The 24,745-nt window shown below is 40.9% G+C and overlaps 1 pseudogene; it reads right to left on the reverse strand.

Annotated features, from left to right (window-relative positions):
* Positions 1 to 932: 932 nt before the first annotated feature.
* Positions 933 to 24,745, reverse strand: part of LOC105864411 (ubiquilin-1 pseudogene) — a 98,435-nt pseudogene continuing 74,622 nt past the window's right edge.

Below are 24,745 nucleotides of genomic sequence, written 5' to 3' on the forward strand. Positions count from 1 at the left end.
ACACCCACGTAGGCCAGGAAGTGCTGGAAGTTGCTGGGAAGTGGTAGCACCATGCAAAGCTTTATAGAGAGGAGACTATAGCAGGGAACACTTTGAACTCTCCTTAGTGCCCAAAAGAGGCAATTTCCATTGGTGGAGGGTCTGAACCCAGCGGTGGCTCCCCCCCACTTGGCAGGAACGAGAGCCTGCTGCTGCATTTCTCTGCAGGGCACTTCCAGGTCCAGGTTGAGGAGAGCATACATGAAAGAAGGCTTTGACCTTGGATATAGTCAAGGTTTTGGCTGGCGCTGAGTAGACAGAGAGCGCAAAGCTAGGTTCCTTGATCTGTCGGGACTCTGCAAGTTGGGGGAAGTCCCTCTGTGCCTCCAACACCGATCCCATATCCCCATCCCTGCTCTTTGACTTGGACTTCGTGTTTGGAGGAGGGTGGTGAGGGAGTGGTGATATGCGCTGCTGCCCCACCAGACTGATATTGGACGGTCTCTCACTACACAAGTAGCCCACACTCTGTGTTCAGAGAGCAGAGACTGTCTGGGCAAAGTCGAGCTGCGAAGGAGCCTGCTTTTCTGTAACCTATAGCAACATTTAACATATAACCTACAGCAACATTTTCACCCACACCCTCCTGCGACTAGGGACTGGGCACTTTGTGCCAAAGGTTCCAACTTCTCCTTGGGGTGGAGCTGAGAATGAAACTGCTCCCATTCCTGCCACTTGTCTCCAATTCTGTATTTAAGGAAACAGAAGGCGGAGACTGGCAGGTCTGGCTATCCCGACAGTCTGATTTTGGACAGTCTCTCACTGCACAAGTCACCCGTGCTCTGTGGGCAGAAAGCAGAGCCCGCCTGGGCAAGGCCAAGCTGTGAAGGAGGCTGCTTTTCTAGATATAACCTGGAGAGACATTTTCACCCACACTGTCCTGCAACTTGGGACTAGGAGCTTTGCACCAAAGGTTCCAACCCTGCCTTGTGGCAGAGCTGAGAAAGAGACTGCTCCCATTCCTGCCGTTTGTCACGAATTCTGTGTTTAAAGGGGTAGAAGGTGGAGAGTGGTGTCTCATGCGGCTGCATCACCAGATTGATCTTGGGTGGTCTCTCGCTGCACAAGCCACCTGCGCTCTGTGTTCAGAAAGCAGAGCTGGTCTTGGCAAGGTGGAATGGTGAAGGAGATTACTTTTCCAGATATAACCAGGGGTGATACCAACACCCACAGTCTCCTACGACTTGGGTCCAGGCGCTTCACACTAAAAGGTTTGACTCTGCCTCTGGGCAGTGTTGAGAAAAGGACTGTTCAGCCTGAAACCCAGTTGCAAGACTGTCCCAGCTGGTGCTGGCCACAGAAAGGTGGCTCTAACAGCCTATTAGGACAGCTAATCAAACTGAGTCCCCTCTTTACTCTTTACTGTGGCCTGTTAGCTGGTGTCTACAGCCAAAGGGGAAGCTCCATTATCAGGAAATATAGAGGGGTGAAGGAATCTGTTGTCTGGACTGAGATTTTATGGGGCTGAAGAATATCCCTAGTGGTGACCAACCAACTGGGATTTTGTGCAGAAGGAACTGACCTTATCCTGGCAGGAGATAAGCAACGTGGCAGGTCTCTGTCTGGTTTGGGACTCTCAGAGTCCTCAGAAAACAAAAGAGAGAGTAATCTCAGATCCTATCATAGTGCCTCCCTCTACAACCTAGGGGTTGACAGCAAACTCACGCTCACATGAGTTATCTAACCTCTGAATCTCTAAGCAAGGGGCCTAACCTATAAATCTCAATAGACATAGGGTGAAGACATTAGATCAAAGATTACCCAACAGACTCAAACTCCTCTAAGACACTATAGGACCAGACCACATACTTCCAGCCCTTCCATAGATCAATCCTTAGGAATCCCAGAATTTAGCTTATAACCCAGTCCCAACAGCTCCAGTCCTCGACAAAACACCCAGATGAGAAAGAACCAGTGGAAGATCACAGGAAACATGAAGGAGCAGAGAGAAAATTCACCTCCAAAATATAATACTCGACCTCCATCAACTGACACCAACTTGCATGATATTATTAAACTGATATAGGAAGAATTTCGAATATGGATTGTCAGAAAACAAAAAGGAATTGAAGAGAAAATAGAATCACAACATAGAGAAAACACAAGAACAATCCAGGAAATGAATGAAAAATTATCCAAAGAAATTGAAATTATACAGAAGAAATAATCAGAAATCATGGCAATGAAGGAAACAATAAAGAATCTCCATAATACAGGACAAAGCATCAAGAACAGGATGGACCATGCAGAGGAAAGAATCTCAGAGCTTGAAGATTATGCCTATGTGCTAAACAAATCCAAGGAATAAAGGGAACACAGAAATAAGAGACAAAACCAAAGGTTACAAGAAGTGTAGGATTATGTACAAAAAGAACAAATCTCAGAGTGATCGGGATTCCAGAAGGGGGGAAGGAACAATCACCAGGGAGGGAAAACTTATTTCATGGAATACTCAAGGACAATATGCCAGGCGTGGACATAAATCTTGATATCCAATACGAGAAGCTCACAGAACTTCTGAGAGACTCAACATGAAAAGGCAATCAACCTCGTCACATGGTCATTAGGTTGACCAAAGTAAACATGAAAGTAGTAATACTCCATTCAGTGAGGTGAAAACAAAAATTAGCCTATAAAGGAAAACCTATCAAACTGACAGCAGACTTCTCATCTGAAACCTTACAAGCTAGGAGGGATTGGGTGCCTATCCTTAATCTTCTAAAACAGAACAAAGCCCAACCTAGAATTCTTTATCTGGCAAAATTAAGTTTCATCTATGAGGGAGAAATAAAGTCCTTCTCAGACAAGCAATCACGGAAGGAATTTGCAAAGTCCAGACCAGCCCTACATGAAGTTCTCTGAACCGCATTTCTAACTGAACAGGGCAATAGACACTCCTCCAAGTAAAATAGTCAAAGAATTAAAGTTTAGATCTCGAACTACATGATGGCTCAAGGACTAAGACAAAGCTACAAGTGTTCACCAACAATATGAATGGTAATCTTCCTCCAATTTCAATCCTCTCAATAAATGTAAATGGCTTAAACTGTCCTCCGAAGAGATATAGACTGGCAGAGTGGATAAAAATCCACAAACCTAATATCCGCTATCTACAGGAAATATATCTAACCCACAAAGATGCCTTCTGGCTGAAGGTCAAGGGATGGAAAGCTGCCATCCAGTATAATGGAAGTCAAAAGAAAGCTGGGGTATCTATTCTATTTACAGATAACATAAGCTTTAAAATATCAAAAGTGAAAAAGGAAAAAGATGGACATTTGATAATGGTGAAAGGGAAGATCCAACAAGAAGATTTAATAATTCTTAATATCTATGCACCCAATACAGGAGCTCCCAATTTCATAAAGCAAACCTTATCTAATCTAAATACCATGTTACATAACACTGCCATAGTAGCAGGAGACTTGAACACTCCACTGAATGATCTGGATAGATCCTTTAAACAAAAACTAACCAAAAAAATAATGGACCTGAACAGAACCCTTGATCAAAAAGGTCTGACAGATCTCTATAGAACAAATAAATTTGTTCCCTACCAAATAAAGTTGAATTTACATTCTTCTGAGCAGCCCATGGATCCTTCTCCAAATTTATCACATCATAGGCCTCAAATAAGATCTCAAAAAATTCAAGAAAATAGAAACCATACCTTGTATCTTTTCTGACCATAACGGTATAAAATTACATTTCAATTCCTATAGAAGCACTCAATGCTGTGCAAAATCATGGAAACTAAACAATCTATTAATGAAAAATTATTGGGTCAAGGAAGAAATTCAGAGGGAAATCAAGAGTTTCTTCAAACAAAATGATAACGGTGATACTAGTTACCAAAACCTGTGGGATACAGCAAAAGCTTACCTGAGAGGAAAACTAATAGCAATTAACACTCATATCCAAAAAACAGGAAGCTTACATACACACAACCTAATGAATAGGCTCAAAGAATTGGAAAAGAAGAGCAAACAATTTCCAATCCTAGTAAAAGAAAAGAAATAATGAAGATCAAAGCAGAACTTAATGAAATGGAGAATAAGAGAACTATATTAAAGATCAACATAACCAGAAGCTGGTTTTATGAAAAGATAAACAAATTTGATAGCCCTCTTGCTAGATTGACAAGGACTCGAAGGGAATGGACTCTAATAAACTCAATAAGAAATAAAAAAGGAGAGATCACAACAGATACCACAGAAATACAAAACATTATATTTGACTATTTGGGAAAAAAAACTATATGCACAAAAACTACAGAATGAAGATGAAATGGACAAATTCCTGGATTCGTATAACCTCCCTAAGTTTACCCAGGAGGAAAAAGAATTTCAGAATAGACCAATCTCAAGCTCAGAAATTGGAGCAGTAATTAAAAAGCTGCCCAAATGGAAAAGTCCTGGGCCAGATGGCTACACTGCAGAGTTCTACCAAACATACAAAGATGAACTCATACCTACATTGCAGAAACTATTCCACACCATTGAGAAGGATGTTATCCTTCCTAACTCTTTCTATGAAGCCAATATCACCTTGATACCAAAGCCAGGAAAGGCCACAACAAAAAAAGAAAATTACAGACCAATATCATGAATGTAAATGCAAAAATCCTAAACAAAATTTTAGCAAATAGAATTCAGCAGCACTCCAAAAAACATAATTCACCATGACCAGGTGGGCTTTATCCCAGGAATGCAAGGCTTATTCAACATACAGAGTCTATAAATGCAATAAACTGCATAAAAAAATCAAGAACAAAGTCCATATTATTCTGTCAATAGATGCAGAAAAAGTATTTGACGAACTCCAACAGAACTTTATGATAAAAACTCTTAACAAAATAGGCATAGAAAGATCAAACCTCAAATTTATCAAAAGCATATATGACATAAGGGGGTGGAGCAAGATAGCGGACGAATAACACCGCCAGACAGAGTGTCTCCGCAGAAAAGACAGATTCTAGCAGAAATTAGAGGAAAGAAGCAAGAATACGAGCATACAGCGGATGAGGGCCGGAAGGAGGGGTACTTGAGACCCCGGAAGACTCCACGGGAGGAGGCTGTGGAGGAGAATTGGAGGCTGATACCACCAGAGCAGCCCGGAGACCAGCAGCAAGTGTAGGTGGATTTGCTGTATCCCCTCCCCTGCATTTGGGGCTGCTGGTGGGCTCCACAGTGGGTAGAGAGACCTGCGGACACAAGCCCAGAGACCGCTGCCGCCAGCCAGTGGTGAGCCTGTAGCAGACGTGGCAACAGGTTCCCAACTTCCTCCGGGCACCTCCATGTGCACAGACCCGAGCCGCACGGCAGGCGCCATATTGCCTCCTCCTCCCCTCCGCCGACCCTACCCGCGGCTGCCCAGAGAGACAATACAGCCACCAGCCAGAGGCACCGCCAGGGAATGGGACCTTCCCTTTTGGGACCCTACAGCTAATTCAGGGGAACTAAGACTGTGAGCTCCCTAACCGCCCGCCCTCCCAGATGCTGCTGGCACCATGTTCCCAGGAGAACGGTGCCGATTCAGAGGCTCAGAGAAATAGACCCAGCTTGGGCTCCCTGTGGGTGAATTGGGACCGGAAATCCTCTCCCTGGTGGGGATACAGTTTGAACTCTGGGACCCAGAGGTCGGACCTGCAGACCACATGCCCTGCACCGAGGGCTAGCATTGCCCGGAGCACAGAAGGGTTATATGTGAACAGCCTACTGAGGTGTGTGTGCCTCCAGGGGCGGATCAGCATCCTAGAGGGCAACCCTCCTCCCAGGAGGAGGCCGAGCACCCAACCCAGGTGGCGTTCCTGAGAAGGGAACCTCCCCGCTGGCATCACAGTCTGGGGAGGCCTGGTGGCTTCTGGTTTGGCCTGCTGGCAGAGGCCCAGGAGTAGCTGCGGAGTTGGGAAGGGTGGAAAGAAGCGAGGCCCGCTACAGATTGCCTCAATATACAGGGAGTGGTCCAATTTCACCAACAGACACCACCTAACGCCTCAGAAACTAAACAAGGTGTGTGAATACCCAAACAATAACTTAAGGAAGAAACAACAACTGATCGACATGGGAAGAAATCAGTGAAAGAACACAGAAAATATGAAGAACCAAATGGTAAACACACCCCCAAAGAGGAGCACAAGCCCCCTAGAAACGGACACCAACCAAAATCAGGCAACCAATATGACAGAAGAGAAATTTCGTATGTGGATCATAAGAACACTCACCCAGCTGCAAACACAACTCAATAACCAACACAAAGAAACCACAAAAAACCTCCAGGATATGGGAAAAGAAATAGACCCAATGAAGAAAAGTGTAACCGAACTCCTGGAAATGAAGAATCAATTCAAGGAACTACAAAATACAGTGGAAAGTCTCAAGAACAGGGTAGATCAAACAGAAGAAAGAATCTGAGATCTCGAAGATAACACCCTCCAATTAAATAAATGAGTCACAGAAATAGAGCAGAGAAACAAGAGAAAAGAGCAAAGCCTACAAGAGCTGTGGGATTATGTGAAGAAACCTAATGTGAGGGTCATAGGCTTGCCAGAAGGGGAAGAAGACAATACTCAAGGGTTGGACAAGCTGTTTGAAGATATAATACAGGACAATTTCCCAGGCCTTGCTCAAAATCTTGATATAGAAGTTCAAGGAGCTCAAAGGACCCCTGGGAGATTCAATGCAAACAGAAAGATGTCACGACATGCAATAATCAGACTGACCAAAGTATCAACTAAAGAGGCCCTTCTAAGAGCTATAAGACAAAAAAAGGAAGTAACATACAAGGGAAAGCCAATCCAAATAACATCAGATTTCTCTAGTGAGACTTTACAAGCAAGGAGAGACTGGGGCCCCATTCTCATTCTATTGAAACAAAACAATGCCCAGCCTAGAATATTATTCCCTGCAAAACTAAGCTTCGTATATGAACGAGAAATAAAGACATTCTCAGACAAGCAAAGGCTCAGAGAATTCACCAAGACAAGACCAGCCCTACAAGAAGTACTTAAAACAGCGTTATGCACGGAACATCATAATAATAACCCACGAATATAAAAACAACCAAAACCCAAAGATATTAAAGGCCAGATATTACAATGGCTCAAGACAGAAATCATAGCAACAACATCCAACCCAACAGAATGATCAGTAATCTACCTTACCTATCAGTTCTCTCAATAAATGTGAATGGCTTAAACTCTCCACTCAAGAGACATAGGCTGGCTGAATGGATAAGAAAATACAGACCAAGTCTATGCTGTCTTCAGGAAACACATCTAAACTGCAAGGATGCATATAGATTAAAATAAATGTGTGGAGATCAATATTCCAAGCAAATAGAAGCCAAAAGAAGGCTGGTGTGGCAGTTCTAATTTCAGACGATTTAGTTTTTAAACCAACAAAAGTAGTGAAAGACAAAGAGGGTCATTATAATGGTGAGGGGCACAGTACAACAAGAAGAGATAACAATTTAAAATATATGTGCACCCAACTTAGGTGCACCCAGATTCATAAAGCAAACCTTACTGGAGCTAAGCAAATGGATTAATAGCAACTCCATAATTGCCGGAGATTTCGACATCGCACTGATGGCACGAGACAGATCCTCCAAACAGAAAATTAATAAAGAAATAATGGACTTGGACAGGATACAAGATGGCGGACGAATAACACCGCCAGACAGAGGGTCTCTGCAGAAAAGACCGATTCTAGCAGAAACTAGAGGAAAGAAGCAAGAAGACGAGCATACAGCGGACAAGGGCCGGAAGGAGGGGTACCTGAGACCCTGGGAGACTCCACGGGAGGAGGCTGCGGAGGAGAACTGGAGGCTGAGACCACCGGAGCAGTCCGGAGACCAGCGGCAAGGGTAGGTGGATCTGCTGTTACCACTCCCCTGCATTCGGGACTGCTGGTGGGCTCCCCAGCGGGTGGAGAGACCTGCGGACATCAGCCCAGAGACTGCCGCCGCCTGCCAACGGTGAGCCTGTAGCAGACGTGGCACCAGGTTCCCAACTTCCTCCGGGCACCTCCCTGTGCACGGAGAGCCGCGAGGCAGGCGCCATATTGCCTCCTCCCCCCCTCCGCCGACCCTACCCGTGGCTGCCCAGAGAGACAATACAGCCACCAGCCGGAGGCACCTCCAGGGAACGGGACCTTCCCGTTTGGGACCCCGCCCGCCCTCCCAGGTGCTGCTGGCACCGTGTTCCCAGGAAAACGGTGCCGACTCAGAGGCTGAGAGACATAGACCCAGCTTGGGCTCCCTGTGGGTGAATTAGGACCGGAAACCCTCTCCCTGGTGGGAATACAGTTTGAACTCTGGGACCCAGAGGTCGGACCTGCAGACCAGATCCCCTGCACCAAGGGCTAGCATTGCCCGGGGCACAGAGGGATTATATGTGAACAGCCTACTGAGGTCTGTGTGCCTCCAGGGGCGGATCGGCGTCCTAGAGGGCAACCCTCCTCCCAGGAGGAGGCCGTGCGCCCAACCCAGGTGGCATTCCTGTGCAGGGAACCTCCCTGCCGGCATCACAGTCCAGGGAGGCCTGGTGGCTTGTGGTCTGGCCTGCTGGCAGAGGCCCAGGAGTAGCTGCGGAGTTGGGGAGGGTGGAAAGAAGCGAGGCCTGCTGCAGACTGTGGGTCTCAGACAGCCCCACCCCCATACCCAGACTTTCTGGCTGAGCGGGACCATTCCAGCCCCGCCCTGACAGCAGAGAACAGAACTTTGACCCCTGCTAACGGCCTGAGGGCAGGCTTACCCAACCCAGCTCCGCCCAGAACGAGAGCTAATAACAGGACTCAAAATCAACACCATAGCCTGTTCCTCCAAGCAAACGCCACCTACTGACAGGGACGGGATCTTGCACAGCCTTTCCACGGCACCCACTGACTCAATATACAGGGAGTGGTCCAATTTCACCCACAGGCACCACCTAACGCCTCAGAAACTAAACAAGGTGTGTGAATACCCAAACAATAACCTAAGGAAAGAAACAACAACTGATCGACATGGGAAGAAATCAGAGAAAGAACTCAGGAAATATGAAGAACCAAACGGAAAACACACCCCCAAGGAGGAGCACCAGCCCCCTAGAAACGGACACCGACCAAAATCAGGCAACTGATATGACAGAAAAGGAATTTCGTATGTAGATCATAAGAACACTCACCCAGCTGCAACAACAACTCAATAACCAACACCAAGAAAACACAAAAAACCTCCAAGAAATGGAACAAAGGTTCAACAAAGAGATTGACACAGTGAAGAAAACTTTAACCGAAGTCCTGGAGATGAAGAATCAACTCAGAGAACTACAAAATACTGTGGAAAGTCTCAAGAACAGGGTAGATCAAGCAGAAGAAAGAATCTCAGAGCTTGAAGATAACACCTTCCAATTAAATAAATCAGTCACAGAAATACAGCAGAGAAACAAGAGAAAAGACCAAAGTCTACAAGAGCTGTGGGATTATGTGAAAAAACCTAACGTGAGGGTCATAGGTTTAGCCGAAGGGGAGGAAGACAACACTCAAGGGCTGGACAAGCTTTTTGAAGATATAATAGAGGAAAATTTCCCAGGCCTTGCTCAAAATCTCGATATACAAGTTCAAGAAGCCCAGAGGACCCCTGGGAGATTCAATGCAAACAGGAAGACGTCACGTCATGCAGTCATCAGACTGACCAAAGTATCAACTAAAGAGGACCTTCTAAGAGCTGTAAGACAAAAGAAGCAAGTGACATACAAGGGAAAGCCAATTCGAATAACATCAGACTTCTCTAATGAGACTTTACAAGCAAGGAGAGACTGGGGCCCCATTCTCACTCTTTTGAAACAAAACAATGCCAAGCCTAGAATATTATTCCCTGCAAAACTAAGCTTCATATATGAAGGAGAAATAAAAACATTCGCAGACAAGCAAAGGCTCAGAGAATTCACCAAGACAAGACCAGCCCTACAAGAAGTACTTAAAACAGCGTTATGCACGGAACATCATAATAATAATCCACGGATATAAAAACAACCAAAACCCAAAGATATTAAAGGCCAGATATTACAATGGCTCAAGACAGAAATCATAGCAACAACATCCAACCCAACAGAATGATCAGTAATCTACCTTACCTATTAGTTCTCTCAATAAATGTGAATGGCTTAAACTCTCCACTCAAGAGACATAGGCTGGCTGAATGGATAAGAAAATACAGGCCAAGTATATGCTGTCTTCAGGAAACACATTTAACCTGCAAGGATGCACATAGACTAAAAATAAAAGGGTGGAGATCAATATTCCAAGCAAATAGAAGCCAAAAGAAGGCTGGTGTGGCAGTTCTAATTTCAGACGATTTAGTTTTTAAACCAACAAAAGTAGTAAAAGACAAAGAGGGTCATTATATAATGGTAAAGGGCACAGTCCAACAAGAAGAGATAACAATTTTAAATATATATGCACCCAACTTAGGTGCACCCAGATTCATAAAGCAAACCTTACTGGAGCTAAGCAAATGGATTAATAGCAACTCCATAATCGCCGGGGATTTCAACACCCCACTGACGGCACGAGACAGATCCTCCTAACAGAAAATTAATAAAGAAATAATGGACTTAAACAAAACTCTAGAACAATTGGGTCTGACAGACATCTACAGAACATTCTACCCAAAATCCACTGAATATACGTTCTTCTCATCAGCTCACGGGACATTCTCTAAGATTGACCATATCCTAGGACACAAAGAAAATCTCAAGAAATTTAAAAAAATAGAAATCATACCATGTACCTTCTCAGATCACAGTGGAATAAAACTAGAAATCAACCCTAACAGAAACTCACATTTCTACACAAAAACGTGGAAATTAAACAACCTCCTACTAAATGATTACTTCGTAAATGAAGAAATCAAGACGGAAATAAAAAACTTCTATGAAGAAAACGACAATGGAGAGACAAGTTATCAACTCCTCTGGGACACAGCTAAAGCAGTTCTGAGAGGAAAGTTTATCTCCATAAATGCCTATAACCAAAAGGCAAGAAGATCACAAATAGACAATCTAATGAAACGACTCAAAGAGCTGGAAAAAGAAGAACAGACCAACCCCAAACCCAGCAGAAGAAGTGAAATCAACAAGATCAAATCAGAACTAAACGAAATTGAAAACAGGAAAGCTATTCAGGAGATTAATAAAACAAAAAGTTGGTTCTTTGAAAAAATAAACAAGATTGACACGCCGTTGGCTAAGCTAACGAAAAGCAGAAAAGAGAAATCTCTAATAAGCTCCATCAGGAATAAAAAAGGAGATATCACAACTGATCCCAAAGAGATACAAGATACAATTTATGAATACTACAAAAATCTTTATGCACACAAACTGGAAAATGTGGAGGAAATGGACAAATTTCTAGAAACACACAGCCTCCCTAGGCTCAACCAGGAAGTAATAGATTCCCTGAACAGACCAATATCAACAGCTGAAATAGAAACAGCAATTAAAAATCTCCCTAAAAAGAAAAGTCCCGGTCCAGATGGCTTCACACCTGAATTTTACCATACTTACAAAGAAGAACTAGTACCTATCTTGCAGAAACTATTCCACAACATCAAGAAGAACGGAAACCTCCCCGACACCTTTTATGAAGCGAATATTACTCTGATACCAAAACCAGGAAAGGATGCAACAAAAAAAGAAAACTACAGACGAATATCCCTAATGAATATAGATGCAAAAATTTTCAACAAAATCTTAGCTAACCGAATCCAGACACTTATCAAAAAAATAATCCACCACGACCAAGTGGGCTTCATCCCAGGGATGCAGGGATGGTTCAACATACGTAAATCTATAAATGCAATTCACCACATAAACAGAAGCAAAAACAAAGACCACATGATCCTTTCAATAGATGCAGAAAAAGCTTTTGACAAAATTCAACACCCTTTCATGATACGAACACTTAAGAAAATAGGCATAGAAGGGACATACCTAAAAATGATACAAGCCATATATGACAGACCCATAGCCAACATCATACTGAATGGGGAAAGATTGAAATCATTCCCACTTAGAACTGGAACCAGACAAGGCTGCCCACTATCTCCACTTCTGTTCAACATAGTGCTGGAAGTCTTGGCTACAGCAATCAGACAAGAAAATGGAATCAAAGGTATCCAAATAGGGGCAGAAGAGATCAAACTTTCACTGTTTGCTGATGATATGATATTGTATCTAGAAAACCCCAAGGATTCAACCAAGAAACTCCTGGAACTGATCAATGAATTTAGTAAAGTCTCAGGATACAAAATTAATACACAGAAATCAGAGGCATTCATATACGCCAACAACAATCTAATTGAGAACCAAATCAAAGACTCAATTCCCTTCACAATAGCAACAAAGAAATTAAAGTACCTAGGAATATATTTAACCAAAGAGGTAAAAGACCTCTACAGGGAGAACTATGAAACACTGAGGAAGGAAATAGCAGAGCATGTAAACAGATGGAAATCCATACCATGCTCGTGGATCGGCAGACTCAATATCATCAAAATGTCTATACTACCCAAACTGATCTACAGATTCAATGCAATACCTATTAAAATCCCATCAGCATTCTTCACAGATATAGAAAAAATAATTTTACGCTTCGTATGGAACCAAAGAAGACCCCGAATATCAAGAGCAATTCTAGGCAACAAAAACAAAATGGGAGGCATTAATATGCCAGATATCAAACTATACTACAAAGCTGTAGTAATTAAAACAATATGGTATTGGCACAAAAACAGGAATATTGACCAGTGGAACAGATGTGAGAATCCTGATATAAAACCATCCTCATATAGCCATCTCATCTTTGACAAAGCAGACAAAAACATACGCTGGGGAAAAGAATCCCTCTTCAATAAATGGTGCTGGGAAAACTGGATAGCCACCTGTAGAAGGCTAAAACAGGACCCACACCTTTCACCTCTCACAAAAACCAATTCACGCTGGATAACATACTTAAACCTACGATATGAAACTATTAGAACTCTAGAAGAAAAAGTTGGAAACACTCTCCTAGACATCGGCCTGGGCAAAGAGTTTATGAAGAAGTCCCCAAAGGCAATCACAGCAGCAACAAAAATAAATAAATGGGACATGATCAAACTACAAAGCTTCTGCACAGCCAAAGAAATAGTCATGAAAGTAAACAGACAGCCTACAGAATGGGAGAAAATTTTTGCATCCTATGCATCCGATAAGGGACTGATAACTAGAATATACTTAGAACTCACGAAAATTAGGAAGAAAAAATCAAATAACCCCATTAAAAAGTGGGCAAAGGACTTGAACAGAAATTTTTCTAAAGAAGACAGAAGAATGGCCAACAAACATATGAAGAAATGCTCAACATCTCTAATCATCAGGGAAATGCAAATCAAAACCACAATGAGATATCACTTAACCCCAGTGAGAATGGCCTTTATCAAAAAATCTCCAAACAATAAATGCTGGCGTGGTTGCGGAGAGAGAGGAACACTCCTACACTGCTGGTGGGACTGCAAACTAGTTCAACCTCTGTGGAAAGCAATATGGAGATACCTTAAAGCGATCCAAGTGAATCTACCATTTGATCCAGCAATCCCATTGCTGGGCATCTACCCAAATGATCCAGTGACACTCTACAAAAAAGACACCTGCACTCGAATGTTTATAGCAGCACAATTCATAATTGCAAGGCTGTGGAAACAGCCCAAGTGCCCATCAATCAAAGAATGGATTAATAAAATGTGGTATATGTACACCATGGAGTACTATTCAGCTCTAAGAAACAATGGTGATATAGCACACCTTATATTTTCCTGGTTAGAGCTGGAACCCATACTACTAAGTGAAGTATCCCAAGAATGGAAAAACAAGCACCAGATATATTCTCCAGCAAACTGGTATTAACTGAGTAGCACCTAAGTAGACACATAGGTGCTACAGTAATAGGGTATTGGGCAGGTGGGAGGGGGGAGGGGGGCGGGTATATACATACATAGTGAGTGAGATGTGCACCATCTGGGGGATGGTCATGATGGAGACTCAGACTTTTGGGGGGAGGGGGTAAATGGGCATTTATTGAAACCTTAAAATCTGTACCCCCATAATATGCCAAAATAAAAAAATAAAATAAAATAAAATAAAAAAAAAAAAGAAATAATGGACTTAAACAAAACTCTAGAACAATTGGGTCTGACTGACACCTACAGGACATTCTACCCCAAATCCACTGAATATACGTTCTTCTCATCAGCACACGGGACATTCTCTAAGATTGACCATATCCTAGGACACAAAGAAAATCTCAAGAAATTTAAAAAAATAGAAATCATACCATGTACCTTCTCAGATCACAGTGGAATGAAACTAGAAATCAACCCTAACAGAAACTCACATTTCTACACAAAAAACGTGGAAATTAAACAACCTCCTACAAAATGATTACTTCACAAATGAAGAAATCAAGACAGAAATAAAAAAATTCTTTGAAGAAAATGACAATGGAGAGACAAGTTATCAACTCCTCTGGGACACAGCTAAAGCAGTTCTGAGAGGAAAGTTTATCTCCATAAATGCCTATAACCAAAGACCAGAAGATCACAAATAGACAATCTAATGAAACAATTCAAAGAGCTGGAAAAAGAAAAGCAGTCCAACCCCAAACCCAGAAGAAGAAGTAAAATCAACAAGATCAAATGAGAACTAAACAAAATTGAAAACAGGGAAGCTATTCAGGAGATTAAAAAAACAAAAAGTTCATTCTTTGAAAACATAAACAAAATTGACACTGCATTGGCTAAGCTAACGAAAAGCAGAAAAGAGAAATCTCTAATAAGCTCCATGAGGAACAAAAACGGAGATATCGCAACTGATCCCAAAGAGATACAAGATACAATTCATGAATACTACAAAAATCTTTATGCACACAAACTGGAAAATGTGGAGGAAATGGACAAATTTCTAGAAACACACAGCCTCCCTAGCCTCAACCAGGTAGAAATAGATTCCCTGAACAGACCAATATCAACTGCTGAAATAGAAACAGCAATTAAAAATCTCCCTAAAAAGAAAAGTCCCGGTCCAGATGGCTTCTCACACGAATTTTACCACACTTACAAAGAAGAAATAGTAGCTATCTTGCAGAAACTATTCCACAACATCGAGAAGAACGGAAACCTCCCCGACACCTTTTATGAAGCGAATAATACTCTGATACCAAAACCAGGAAAGGATGCAACAAAAAAAGAAAACTACAGACCAATATCCCTAATGAATATAGATGCAAAAATTTTCAACAAAATCTTAGCTAACCGAATCCAGACACTTATCAATAAATAATCCATCATGATCAAGTGGGCTTCATCCCAGGAATGCAGGGATGGTTCAACATACGCAAATCTATAAATGCAATTCACCACATAAACAGAAGCAAAAACAAAGACCACATGATTCTTTCAATAGATGCAGAAAAAGCTTTGGACAAAATTCAACACCCTTTCATGATACGAACACTTAAGAAAATAGGCATAGAAGGGACATACCTAAAAATGATACAAGCTATATATGACAGACCCATAGCCAACATCATACTGAATGGGGAAAAATTGAAATCATTCCCACTTAGAACTGGAACCAGACAAGGCTGCCCACTATCTCCACTTCTGTTCAACATAGTGCTGGAAGTCTTGGCTACAGCAATCAGACAGGAAAATGGAATCAAAGGTATCCAAATAGGGGCAGAAGAGATCAAACATTCACTGTTTGCTGATGATATGATATTGTATCTAGAAAACCCCAAAGATTCAACCAAGAAACTCCTGGAACTGATCAATGAATTTAGTAAAGTCTCAGGATACAAAATCAATACACAGAAATCAGAGGCATTCATATAAGCCAACAACAATCTAATTGAGAACCAAATCAAAGACTCAATTCCCTTCACAATAGCAACAAAGAAATTAAAGTACCTAGGAATATACTTAACCAAGGACATGAAAGACCTCTACAGGGAGAACTATGAAACACTGAGGAAGGAAATAGCAGAGCATGTAAACAGATGGAAATCCATACCATGCTCGTGGATCGGCAGACTCAATATCATCAAACTGTCTATACTACCCAAACTGATCTACAGATTCAATGCAATACCTATTAAAATCCCATCAGCATTCTTCACAGATATAGAAAAAATAATTTTACGCTTTGTATGGAATCAAAGAAGACCCCGAATATCAAGAGCAATTCTAGGCAACAAAAACAAAATGGGAGGCATTAATATGCCAGATATCAAACTATACTACAAAGCTGTAGTAATTAAATCAATATGGTATTGGCACAAAAATAGGAATATTGACCAGTGGAACAGATGTGAGAATCCTGATATAAAACCATCCTCATATAGCCATCTCATCTTTGACAAAGCAGACAAAAACATACGCTGGGGAAAAGAATCCCTTTTCAATAAATGGTGTTGGGAAAACTGGATAGCCACCTGTAGAAGGCTGAAACAGGACCCACACCTTTCACCTCTCACAAAAACCAACTCACGCTGGATAACAGACTTAAACCTAAGGTATGAAACTATTAGAACTCTAGAGGAAAAAGTTGGAAACACTCTCCTAGACATCGGCCTGGGCAAAGAGTTTATGAAGAAGTCCCCAAAGGCAATCACAGCAGCAACAAAAATAAATAAATGGGACATGATCAAACTACAAAGCTTATGCACAGCCAAAGAAATAGTCGTGAAAGTAAACAGACAACCTACAGAATGGGAGAAAATTTTTGCATCCTATGCATCCGATAAGGGACTGATAACTAGAATATACTTAGAAATCACGAAAATCAGGAAAAAAAAATCAAATAACCCCATTAAAAAGTGGGCAAAGGACTTGAACAGAAATTTTTCTAAAGAAGACAGAATAATGGCCAACAAACATATGAAGAAATGCTCAACATCTCTAATCATCAGGGAAATCCAAATCAAAACCACAATGAGATATCACTTAACCCCAGTGAGAATGGCCTTTATCAGAAAATCTCCAAACAATAAATGCTGGCGTGGTTGCGGAGAGAGAGGAACACTCCTACACTGCTGGTGGGACTGCAAACTAGTTCAACCTCTGTGGAAAGCAATATGGAGATACCTTAAAGCGATACAAGTGAATCTACCATTTGATCCAGCAATCCCATTGCTGGGCATCTACCCAAATGATCCAGTGACACTCTACAAAAAAGACACCTGCACTCGAATGTTTATAGCAGCACAATTCATAATTGCAAGGCTGTGGAAACATCCCAAGTGCCCATCAATCCAAGAATGGATTAATAAAATGTGGTATATGTATACCATGGAGTACTATTCAGCTCTAAGAAACAATGGTGATATAGCACATCTTATATTTTCCTGGTTAGAGCTGGAACCCATACTACTAAGTGAAGTATCCCAAGAATGGAAAAACAAGCACCAGATATATTCTCCACCAAACTGGTATTAACTGAGTAGCACCTAAGTAGACACATAGATGCTACAGTAATAGGGTATTGGGGAGGTGGGAGGGGGGAGGGGGGCGGGTATATACATACATAATGAGTGAGATGTGCACCATCTGGGGGATGGTCATGATGGAGACTCAGACTTTTCCGGGGAGGGGGGAAATGGGCATTTATTGAAACCTTAAAATCTGTACCCCCATAATATGCCAAAATAAAAAATAAAATAAAAAAAAAGTGGGCAAAGGACTTGAACAGAAATTTTTCTAAAGAAGACAGAAGAATGGCCAACAAACATATGAAAAAATGCTCAGCATCTCTAAACATCAGGGAAATGCAAATCAAAACCACAATGAGATATCACTTAACCCCAGTGAGAATGGCCTTTATCAAAAAAATCTCCAAACAATAAATGCTGGCGTGGTTGCGGAGAGAGAGGAACACTCCTACACTGCTGGTGGGACTGCAAACTAGTTCAACCTCTGTGGAAAGCAATATGGAGATACCTTAAAGCGATACAAGTGAATCTACCATTTGATCCAGCAATCCCATTGCTGGGCATCTACCCAAAAGATCCAATGACACTCTACAAAAAAGACACCTGCACTCGAATGTTTATAGCAGCACAATTCATAATTGCAAGGCTGTGGAAACATCCCAAGTGCCCATCAATCCAAGAATGGATTAATAAAATGTGGTATATGTATACCAATGGAGTACTATTCAGCTCTAAGAAACAATGGTGATATAGCACATCTTATATTTTCCTGGTTAGAGCTGGAACCCATACTACTAAGTGAAGTATCCCAAGAATGGAAAAACAAGCACCAGATATATTCTCCAGCAAACTGGTATTAACTGAGTAGCACCTAAGTTGACACATAGGTGCTACCATAATAGGTTATTGGGCACGTGGGAGTGGGGAGGGGGTGGGTATATACATATATAATGAGTGAGATGTGCACCATCTGGGGGATGGTCATGATGGAGACTCAGACTTTTGGGGGGAAGGGGGAATGGGCATTTATTGAAACCTTAAAATCTATACCCCCATAATATGCTGAAATAAAAATATAAATAAATTTTTAAAAATTATTAATTAAGCTAAAGTCTTTGTTTTTTTTTTTTTTTTTTTTTTTTTTCAGACAGAGTCTCGCTTTGTTGCCCGGGCTGGAGTGAGTGCCATGGCGTCAGCCTAGCTCACAGCGACCTCGATCTCCTGGGCTCAAGTGATCCTGCTGCCTCAGGCTCCCACGTGGCTGGGACTGAGGGCATGGGCCTCCATGTCTGGCTAATTTTTTTTGGTACATATATTTTTATTTGGTCAATTAATTTCTTTCCATTTTTGGTAGAGACAGGGTCTCGCTCTTTCTCAGGCTGGTTTAGAACTCCTGACCTTGAGCGATCTGCCCGCCTTGGCCTCTCAGGGTTCTGGGAGTGCAGGCGTGAGCCACCACGCATGGCCAAGCGAAAGTCTTTACTTAGGCCGGGCGCGGTGGCTCACGCCTGTGCTCCTGGCACTCTGGGAGGCCGAGGCGGGTGGATTGCTTGAGGTCAGGAGTTCGAAGTCACCCTGAGCAGGAGCGAGACCCCCTCTCTACTATAGATGGAGATAAAATTAATTGGCCAACTAATATATATAGAAAAGAATTAGCCGGGCATGGTGGCGCATGCCTGTGGTCCCAGCTTCTTGGGAGGCTGAGGCAGGAGGATTGCTTGAGCCCAGGAGTTTGAGGTTGCTGTGAGCTGGGCTGACGCCATGGCACTCACTCTAGCCTGGGCGACAAGGCGAGACTCTGTCTCAAAAGAAAAAAAAAAAAACAACTATTTCAGCTTTGGCCATTAGGAGCTCTTCTGGATTGGCTTCTGTATCTTTTTGCTTTTTTATTTTTCCTTGAGGCAGAGTCTTCCTCTGTCACCCTGGCTAGAACGCAGTGGCGTCACCATAGCTCACTGCAACCTCGGGCTCCTGAGCTCAAGCCATCCTCCTGTCTCAGCCCCTCCCAAGTAGCTGGGACTAATTTTTCTACTTTTTGTAGAGACGGGGTCTTGCTCTTGCTCGGGCTGTTTTTGAACTCCTAAACTCAAGCAGTCATCATGTTTGGGCCTCCCAGAGTGCTAGGATTACAGGCATGAGCCACTGTGCCCACTCCTGGCTTCTATACCTTTTTGACATGTTCCCATTCTGGCACGAGATGCTCCAGGCTCATCTTGTATTTTCCTTGTCTCATCCCTGGAATCAATCACTTCTCCAGGGAGCCCTCCTTCTTTCTATTTAAGACTGATATTTGGAAACCAAGATCTGGGCACTAAATATGATCATTGATACTGATATCGCTGCTTCTAGGCCCTCAGGAGACAGAGCTAGGACCATGTGTACTAAGCCACATATATATATATATATACACATCTATATTTATTTCTATATCTATTTGTCCATATATTTTTAAAACATGGGTTGATACTGAGACTTTGCATGTTTATATATATGGTTTCATACTATAAATATTTTTCTGCAATCTGGTATTTTTTGTTTGACATTTGCTTTCTAAATTTAACCATATTGATATATATAATTCTAATTGTTCATTTTAACAATTATCTTAATAGTAGTCTTTTGTATGATTCATCCTCTGTATTATTTCTAAGAGCCATAGAGCTGCCAATTGTAAAGATTATTGTTAGTCACTCACAGTTATTTGTAGGTAGTAGGCAGTTGGAAAAAGGAAAGTTGGTTGCCCTGGTCTCACTCTAGGGATATTTTAATTGTCAGATTCATAGGGTGACCCTCTCTTTTGAGGAACACAGTAATAGAGTTTTGTTGAATGGCCAACCACCCTATTCCTCCAGTCACAGTTCTTTGTGAATGATACTTGCATGTTGTATAACTGCACTAAAATGGAGTTAATGAAAAAAAAAGCATATATGACAAACCCACTGCCAATATCATTCTAAATGGGGAAAAATTGAAATCATTCCCTCTTCAAACCGGAACTAGACAAGGATGCCCACTATCTCCTCTTCTATTCAACATAGTGCTTGAAGTCCTAGCTATAGCAATCAGGCAAGAGAGGATTATTAAGGGCATCCAAATGGGAACAGATGAAATCAAACTTTCGCTCTTCACTGATAATATGATATTTTACCTAGAACACCCCATGGATTTATCCAAGAGACTGCTAGACTTAATGAATGAATTTGGTAAAGTATCAGGTTATAAAATTAATATACACAAATCAGAAGCATTCATATATGCCAAGAACCATCAAGCAGAAACTCAAATCAAAAATGCAATACCTGCCGGGCGTGGTGGCTCACGCCTGTAATCCTAGCACTTTGGGAGGCCGAGGCGGGCGGATTGCTCAAGGTCAGGAGTTCGAAACCAGCCTGAGCGAGACCCCATCTCTACCAAAAATAGAAATAAATTAATTGACCAACTAAAAATATATATATAGAAAAAATTAGCCAGGCATGGTGGCACATGCCTGTAGTCCCAGCTACTCAGGAGGCTGAGGCAGTAGGATGGCTGAGCCCTGGAGATTGAGGTTGCTGTGAGCCAGGCTGACGCCACGGCACTCACTCTAGCCTGGGCAACAAAGTGAGACTCTGTCTCAAAAAAAAAAAAATGCAATACCCTTTACTATAGCCCCAAAGAAAATTAATATCTAAGAGTTTACTTAAGGAAAGAGACAAAAGATTTATACAAGGAGAATTATGAAACACTAAAGAAAGAAATTGCAGATGATTTAAACAGATGGAAAAACCTACCTTGTTCATGAATTGGTAGAATCAATATCATTAAAATGTCAAAATTACCTAAAGTGATCTACAGAATTAGTGCAATCCCCATCAAAATACCACCAGCATTCTTTACAGATCTAGAAAAAATAATTCTTCACTTTGTATGGAACCAGAAAAAACCTCGTATAGCCAAAGCAATCTTAAGTAAAAAGAACAAACTGGGAGGCATCAGTCTTCCTGACTTCAAGCTGTTCTATAAAGCAATAATAGTTAAATCAGCCTGGTACTGACACAAGAACAGAAGCATAGATATCTGGAATAGATCTGAGATACCAGAGATGAAACCATCAGTATACAGTAACCTAATCTTTGATAAAGCTGACAAAAATATACATTGAGGAAAAGAATCTCTCTTCAATAAATGGTGCTGGGAAAACTGGCTAGCTACATGCAGAAGAGGAAATCAGGATCCCTACCTCTCACCTCTCACAAAAATTAAATCAAGATGGATAACAGACTTAAACTTAAGGCATGAAACCTTAAGAATCCTAGAAGAAGATGTTGGGAAAACCCTATCAGACATTGGCCTAGGCAAAGAATTTTTGAGGAAGACCCCTAAGGCAATCACTGCAGCATCAAAAATAAACAAATGGAATCTGATCAAATTAAAAAGTTTCTGCACAGCCAAGGAAACCATCAGTAGAGCAAATAGACAACCCACAGAGTGGGAGAAAATATTTGCTCTCTACATCTCTGATAAAGGTTCAATAACAAGAATCTATCTAGAACTTAAAAGAATTAACAAGAAAAAATCAAACAACCCCATCAAGAAATGGGCAACAGAAATGAACATAAACTTCTCCAAAGAAGACAGAATAATGGCCTACAAACATATGAAAAAATGCTCAACATCTCTAATCATCAGAGAAATGCAAATCAAACCCACAATGAGATACCACTTAACCTCAGTGAGAATAGCCTGTATCAAGAAATCCCAAAACAACAAATGCTGGCGAGGATGTGGAGAGACAAGAACACTCTTACACTCCTGGTGGGACTGCAAATTAGTGCAATATCTGTGGAAAAGAATTTGGAGATACCTCAAACAGCTAGAAATAGAAATACCATTCGACCCAGCAATAACATTGTTGGGCATCTACCCAAAACAGCATAAGACCTTCTATTATAAAGACATCTGCACTCAAATGTTTATAGCAGCACAATTCACTATTGCAAGATCATGGAAACAACCTAAGTGCCCATCAATTCATGAGTTAATAATTAAAATTTGGTATATGCTTACAATGGAATATTACTCAATTCTAAGAAATGACAGTGAGCTAGCACCATTTATGCTATCCTGGATTAAGCTTAAGCCTGTATTCAAATTGAAGCGACACAAGATCTGAAAAATGGGCTCCACATCTACTCTCCATCAAATTGATATTGACTGATTAAAACTATGATGCTCAAATGGTGGTAGTGTTCACCAGGGATTCGGGGGGGATACCCACATCTTAGGATTGGGTGAGCATTGTGGGGGTGGGGGTAAGGGAACACCTGTAACCCTTCTTAGGGAGAGGCAAAGATATGCAATGTAACCAAAATCTAAAAAAAAAAAAAAAAAAACCCTTAAAAAAAAAAACTTTATGTAAACAGAAAAAAAAGAGAACTCTTCCTAAACTCTGATTTTAGATTATGATGATGTCCTACATGTTTACTTCTCAAAGTATTATACTTTTATGACATACTTAATATTCGTAGTTAATTTTTAAACAGTGTGAAGTAGTTCAAGGTTAACTTTTTGTATATGAATGTCTAAATATTCCAACACCAATTGTTCAAAATGGTATCCTTTCTCCATTGAACTGCTTTTATATCTTTGCCCAAAATGAAATGGCCATACATGTATGTGTCTGTTTCTGGACTCTCCATATTTGCCCATTGTTCTTTTGGTCTGTCTCTTCATTAATACCACAAACTCCTAATATTATGCCCTTATAGTAAGTCCTAAAAATGGATAGAGTGATCTCAATTTATTATTTTCAAAATTATTAGGCCTATTGTATTTTCATTGCCTTCTACATGTAAGTTTTACAACTAGTTTGTCTAGATCTCTAAAAAATACCTTTGTACTGGAATTCTGCTAAACATAGAGACAAATAATATAAAAATTTACATCTTTGTTATGCTGTGTTTTGTAGTCCATAAACATGCTAGCTCTTTCCATTTGATTAGTCATTTCATATTTTTCATCAGTGTTTTGTAATTTGCATCAGATGGATCTTGTACATACTGCATTTAGATATTTGCCTTAGCATTTCATTTTTATTCAGTTTTATTATTAATTCTATTTCTCTTTTTTTACTTTAGATTCCTAATTTTCATTGCTACTATGTAGAAAAATGATATATTTTTGTGTTTTGATCTTGTATTTTGTGAAATTGATAAACTTTTTTATTGATTTCAGAAGATTTTCTTTCTGGAGTAGATTTTGGGGATTTTCTATATTCAAAATCTTGTATTATGTGAATAGGGGCATTTTTAGTTCTTTACATCTTTATGGATTTTATTAATATGACATTTCTTGCCTTGTTATAATCCTATCCATTATAACAATTCTACCCTTGTTATAATCCTACCCATTGTAACAAGGTGAGAAATGTCATAAAACCCAAAAAGAATAGCCAACCATGTCAATTCCCACCAAGGCAAGCAGAGAAAATTGACATCCTTGGCTTTTCTCTGTCATAGGAGGAAAACATTCAATCTTTCACTAGTAAGCAAGTTGTAAATGAATTCTCCCTTCCTGCTCATTTCCAACAAGGAACCTGGAGCATGACAGCTGTGAAACTTCTTTTTAATTAGTTCAAGTGTTAGCTACTCAATAATGGTAAACTCTCTTGGTCTATTTTCCTGCATTGGTTTTACTTTCCAAGCTCATTTACTTTTCTTACTATGTGCCCCAAGCCCCAATTTTTAAAATTATTTTTTAATTGACACATCATAATTATACATATTTATGGGAACAGTGTGATATTTTGAAACGTGTACACTGTGTTACGATCAACTCATGGTATTTAGCATATCCATCACTTCACACATTTATCATTTATTTGTGGTTAGAACATTTAGAATCCTCTCTTTTGGTCATTTTGAAATATATTCTCTAATATTATTTACTATAGTCACCCTACTGTGCTGTGGAACTACACCTAACAGTAGTTATGTGTCTCTTGACCAATCTCTTCCATCATCCCCTGCCCCCACACATCCGTCAGCTTCTGGTAACCACTATTCTACCCTGAACCTCAATGAAATCATTTTTTTAAGATTTCACAGATCACTGAGATATGCAGCATTTGTCTTTCTGTGCCTGGCTTATTTCATTTAATCTATGTGCTCCAGGTTCATCCATGTTGCCACAAATGAAAAGACTTCATTATTTTTAATAGC

This window comes from Microcebus murinus, chromosome 13, assembly GCF_040939455.1.
Source record: "Microcebus murinus isolate Inina chromosome 13, M.murinus_Inina_mat1.0, whole genome shotgun sequence".
NCBI lineage: Eukaryota > Metazoa > Chordata > Mammalia > Primates > Cheirogaleidae > Microcebus > Microcebus murinus.